Source organism: Ceratotherium simum, chromosome 13 (assembly GCF_057802395.1).
Source record: "Ceratotherium simum simum isolate JZ-2026a chromosome 13, ASM5780239v1, whole genome shotgun sequence".
In the NCBI taxonomy this organism is placed as follows: Eukaryota; Metazoa; Chordata; class Mammalia; order Perissodactyla; family Rhinocerotidae; genus Ceratotherium; species Ceratotherium simum.
In genome coordinates, this window is record NC_141912.1 from 31,807,239 (window position 1) to 31,813,526 (window position 6,288).

The following is a 6,288-nucleotide window of genomic DNA, read 5'->3' on the forward strand; positions in this document are numbered from 1 at the left end:
CCAGGGAACTTGATACTAGTGAGTGAGCTCGCCTTGGGAATGGAGGTGGCAGAACAGGGGTTTTCTCTTTACATCTGAAGGAGTTGCACCTGGAAACACTAGATAGAGATTCCCATAGACATCAGGTTCCTTTCTGTTCATTAACTACAGTGGGTAACACAATCTTGAAAACCCCTGAACATCAGGAATCTAATCTATGAAAGAAGTGAATTTAGCCCCTTTATATATAAAAGTATCTAAACAGTACTGCAATCAGACTCACAAAGCTCCTAAGTTTTACTTTCCTGGACAGTATATCTGTGATTCCAGGTGGTTGTACTTTAAAATGATCTTCATTCCATAGCCTTGAGTGTGTCTGTGTGAGTCCCCACATATCCTCAGTACAAAGAAGCACATGGAAGCAGTTTATTTCTGTATATTCCAACTAGGGTCACCTACAAGCTTTAATCACCTCAAAGTTGCCAGTGTTCAATGGGGTCCAGACACCCTTCAGCAGTGCCCCTGCATTACCTATTTTTATGAGTTATTCAAATTTAAGCAGTGTGCATGTTTTATCAGGACACTTATTATATTTTAAACTGATAACATAAGGAGGCAGTTAGTATTTAGGCAGCCCCACAGAATGAATTGTTGATGCAAATAGTCAATAATCAATCTATAGTAAAGAATAGAAGAGAGTTTTCTTCAACCCAAACTGAGGACTAGCCCGGGAGTGCAGCCTTCGCCAAAGAAGAAAGTGCTCTAGAGAAGCATGGTTTTCGGCACAGTTTATATACCACTTCAGAACAAAGAACATACAGCAAGCATGACAGGGGTACATTCCTTCAAGGTTTCAAGGAGACATTTTGTTACAGTGGGTCAACATGACCCTGTCATCTGGGAAGAGAAAATTATCTTCAAAGGAGTACAGGAATTGGAGTCATAGGGAGGGAGGCATGCATCTCTATCTTCAAAGAGTACATTCTTTACTTTAGGGTAATGTTGAAAGCAAATGTACAATGTATGTTTGACTCACAATGTAAGTCAGCACAATGTAAGTCAGGCTTTTTTTTCTGCATAAAGTTCAGGCCAAATCAGGTATACACCAGAGTGGCTCTCCTACACACCTCAATATGTGAAAATTTCTTATATCATTTTCCCCTTTTGATCAATAATCTTTCAATAGAAAGCATTAATGATCAAGATATTTGTCCCATAAAGCCAGGGTGGTTCCTTCCTGCTCTGGATCCATCATGTCCCACAGAGCTGGGCTTTTATTTTTATTGACTTGCCTGGTTATCCAGGTTGGGGGGAAATAGTCAAATATAATTGACAAGCCTGGAGGTATATGCTGATGGGGGAAGTATTTTTATAGGTTATACATATCGTAAATTAGATCGAATTGTTGTATAAGCATTGTACATGTACTTTTATGTGGCTTTTTGCAATCACATTGTTTATAACGTTTATAGAACAGATATAATAACAATGATAAGAAGCCAATTAATAATATTTGAAATAACCAATGTGGAGTAGGCACAGATTTAAAGAGACAAGAGAAGAAACCAAAGAATCTGCTATAGGTATTTTGGCTATTTTGTACTAATTTAAGTATTTGTTTGCCTCCCTTATCTACTGTTATGATAAATTTGGGCAGACTGATTTAATATAGTAATAAGATCTTCAGTTGCTACCTGTAATGATTTTTCAGCCCAATTAGATTCCGTTGAAATTACATCTTGTGATGGATGTAGTCCTATTTCTCAAAGCATTTGATAATCAATATCAATATGAGTATACATCTTATTAAAGCTAGGCAGTTCTGTTTGACTAGAAAAACCGGTATTACACAATATAGAAGTAAAGTTATGACAAAAGATATTTTTTTGACAATACAGGTCAAAAAGAAAGATGGAGGTGTTTTTTAAACCTTCTGAACAAAATTTTCTTCTACTCACATACCATATATCTTTTTGTATGTGTGTAGTTGTTATAGGATAACTGGTAGTAAATCCGGAGTTCCATCGTTGTTCAAGGCATAGCCACATACATTGTTGGAATTCACAAATCTGAATGGATATAGGGGTCCAGTAGGAATTACTTGATAGTTAGGCCCATCTTCCCCCAAGAGGGAGAATCTTAGAGGTAGAACTTAAAATGATCCCTATTCCTACCAATTGAACAACATCATATGCGTGGCTTGTTGTAAGTTTAGGCGCTAAAGCTGTGATAGAACACTTACGTGAATTTCAGGATTCTTTGATAAATTTCCATAAGTTAGGTGAACTATATAACTTCCATAGATGTACATTTTGGGCTTCTGCTGTGAGCAAAGAAGGCCATTGACCCATTGCTACTTCAGACTCCATTTGAATTAGCATGTCTAAAAAGCCCTTCTTGAATTAAAGGGCATGCTCTTTCCCATTGTTGGGTATGGGCATTTTCTGCCATGATACGTTCAGTCTGTTTTAACCACTTCGTTAGTACTAAATTATCAGCCCAAGCAGATTTCTATCCTTTACTTTCCTCTTGCAATAATAGCCCCTCCAATTTACCATTTGGGTTAGAATATTTTTTTCTTCTGAATGTCTTTCTTCAGTAAAAGTAAATTCAGCCTGTCCAATATTACCTAACCCTGATCCTATCGCTCCAAAGTTTGCTTTGTCCTTTTGGGCCAGTGCTGATTAATCCACCAAATGTGTTGTTGCCACTGCAGGTTAACATCATTGGTGCAATTAGGATAAAGGTTTTGGACCCAAAAATGTTGTGTTCCCCAGACTAATGTTAAATGGATAGTAGTAACACCTGAATATATCTTTGTTAGAGTATGCCATAGGTTTTTCTGTAATCTTCCTGGTCTTACAGTAAGATTAAACTTAGGAAAAAGTTGAACCCAGCAGGTTACCCCTAAAATGGAATTTTTAATATATATCCATTATTTTTTCTTATTTCGTTTTAGGCCATTGCATTCACAAAAACATGGTTTATAAGTACATTGGCTATTTTGATATACTGAGCAAGCAGCCACTAATTTTTTTCCATCAGATCCATGAACTTTTCTTAATAATTGATCATCTATGTTTATAGATACTTAATAATTGATGTTCTAAGTTTATAGATACTTAGTGGTCAGTTTGTTGGGTATTTTATACACTGCAAGTTAGATTTGTATTAGGTAATATTTTCTGAAAGTTTTCCCTTACAATGGCCCTCTGTAATATACATATACCAAAAAGTAAGTTCCAAAAGCCAAGAGAATATTAGGGTACACTCAAGGAATCGTAAACATTTTATCTAAGTCGTCATCATACTATGAAACTAAGGTTGTGTTTGGGCTTATATTAGTTAGATTGGCAGGCAGCCGTGATATTTCCTTGGGATGTAATAGAGGGCCAGGGGAGGATAGACAGTGAGTCCAATATTGTCTAAGGTACCAGATGTGATAAAATGGAGGAAAAGTAAGAAAACAATCCTAGTCCTGAGTCCTGGGAGGAGCTGTCTACCCTGATGTCATCTTCTTCTCATCTTGGCTTGGTGGTGCTTGTCTTAGTCAGTCAAAGCTGGATGTCAGCAACAGGGGTCAAAATCCACTCAGGTTGGAGGGACCTTTTTAAAATGAGAGATGTGAATCAGTGAGTCTATGGCTTTTAATTTGGCAGTTCATAGATTAGTCAATAACACCTGATAAGGTCCTTTTATTTGATGCCTTTTCCAATAAAAAAAATCTCTAGGTTGTAGTCCATGATCCTTAAGGTCTTCATCTCCTGGGACCTCACTGTGAAAGGAATCAGATACCAACTTTTCATATCTTTTAAGTAACTCAATAAGACCCTGACAATAATGTAATATATCTCCCTTGGGTAAAGTTGGTTCATACATTCCCTCATCTAATTGCATAGGCCATCCTGCTATTATTTCAAAAGGAGACAGGCGATGTTTACCGAAAGGTGTAGACATAAGATTAAGAAGTACTAGCAGAAGAACTTTTGGCCATGAGAGATTAAATGCTTCTGAAACTTTTGCCAATTGAGTTTTGATAGTGCCATTAGTTATTTCCACCAATCCTGATGACTGGGGATGATAAGCACAGTGAAAGTGCTGCATTATTGACCAAATGTCACAAATAGATTTAATTACTTGTCTGGTAAAATGCGCTCCCCAGTCACTGTTTAACTCAGAAGGAATTCCCCAAACAGGAATTATCCTTTCCAATAACAATTTACCTACTATTACAGCTGTTGGTCTTCTGCAAGGAAAGGCCTCAACCCAATGTGAAAGCATACAAACCATTACCGAAATATATTTATATCCTTGAGATGGTGACATGTGAACAAAGCCCAATTGCCATACCTCAGAGTCCCTTAGGAAGGGGAAAGTGTCCTTGTGACTCATGAAGTGGTTTCCTGGGATTATATTTAGGATATATAGGACAATGAGCATATGCTTTATGAGCCACTGTGAGAGAAAGTTTCCAAAAATATTGTTTTCCCCATAAAATCATCTTTTCAGGTGTCCAATGAGTCAAAGGACATATATGCTGAAATAATGGCAGTTGTGATCCCACAGGCACTATAGGCTTTTTGTCAGGTCCAAACCACATTTGTGTGATGGGGTCAAAATCTCGACCCCACCCCCGTTTTTTTTGCTGAGGAAGATTCACACTGAGCTAACATTTGTTGCCAATCTTCCTCTTTTTGCTTGAGGAAGATTCACCGTCAGCTAACATCTGTGCCAGTCTTCCTCTATTTTGTATGTGGGTCGCTGCCACAGCATGGCCACTGATGAGTGGTGTAGGTCTACACCCAGGAACTGAACCTGGGCCACCGAAGCAGAGCGTGCTGAACTTAACCACAACACCATGGGGCTGGTCCCTCAAAACTCCTCCTTTTTGTTGCCAGATTTGCTTCTCTTCTTCAGTGGTGATTTCTTGAGCATGTAGAAGAAAATCTTTTATTGGGTTAGCAGGGTTAACTGACAGCAGTGGGCATTCTCAGGGCTGGACAGGATGAGAATTTAAAGCTGCCTGTTTGGCAGCAACATCAGCAAGTCAATTTCCTTTAGCTTCCACAGTGTCAGTTTTGTAATCCCCTGGTATCTTAGTAATTGCTAATTGTTTTGGTAGTTATATGGCATTCAACAAGTCGGCAACCTGTTTTTCATTTTTTATAGGTTGCTCTGAAGATGTTAAGAACTCTCACCATTTCCATAGCATTCCAAAGTCATGTGCCACTCCAAAGGCATAATGATTGTCAGTATAAATATCTGCTATCTGGTCTGTATCTAGTTGACAAGCTCAAGTTAAAGCATTAATTCAGCTTGTGCTGATTTTATCTCTGGTATAGAAAAGCTTTCAATTATGTCCACTGTGGATGTTACTGCATATCCAGCTCAGTAATGTCCCTGCTCATCTTTTAAATAGGGCCCATATGTAAACCAAATTAGATTATCACTATCAATAGGAGTCTCTTGCAAGTCATTCCTAGGAACAAGATAATTTTTTAATAAAATGCAGTGGTGGTCATTTTCCTCTTGTGGTACTAGAAGCAAGCGTGCAGGATTAAGATTATTACATCAGTTTAGGTAATACTAGGTGCAGAAAGCAACAGTACTTCATAAGAGGCTAATCAGCTTACAGAGTAGTGCTGAGTGTGGTGGGAATTTAGAAGGGATTCAACTGCATGTGGGACATAAATGGTTAAAGGAGACCTCATTATCATTTCTTCAGTAGGCTTACATAAGAGAGCCATTGTTGTAATAGCCCTCATGCAAGGTGGAAGTCATTTTGCTACCCAGTCTAATTGTTGACTGCTGACTATAATATGCTCTAGGTTGATGTTTTTGAATTAATGTTGTATTTGAATTAATGATGTTTTTGAATTAATATACCTAAAGCATTTTATGTTCATGCACAAAGAGGATAAATGGCAAGTTGTAGTTAGGGTGACCTAAAGCCAGTGCCTGAGCCAAGATGGACTTTATTACATAAAGGTATTTATTGCTTTCTCTCCTTCTAGGATCCATTCAATCAGATCAGGCTGGTCAAACTTAAATAATGAACATGAAGGTTGAACGACGAGTGAAAAGTTAGGCACCCAATTCCTGCAGTATCCGGTCAGTCCTAGATATCCCCTCAATTGCTTTTTTGTTTTGGGGAAAGAAAAAGCCAAAATTCTTTTAATTCTTTCAGAATCAATCAATAGTGCATCCTTAGATATTAGGTGCCCCAAATATTTTACAATAGGTTAACAAAATTGGAGTTTATCTTTGGACACCTTACGTTCTTTAGCTGCTAGGTGTTGTAGAAGGTAG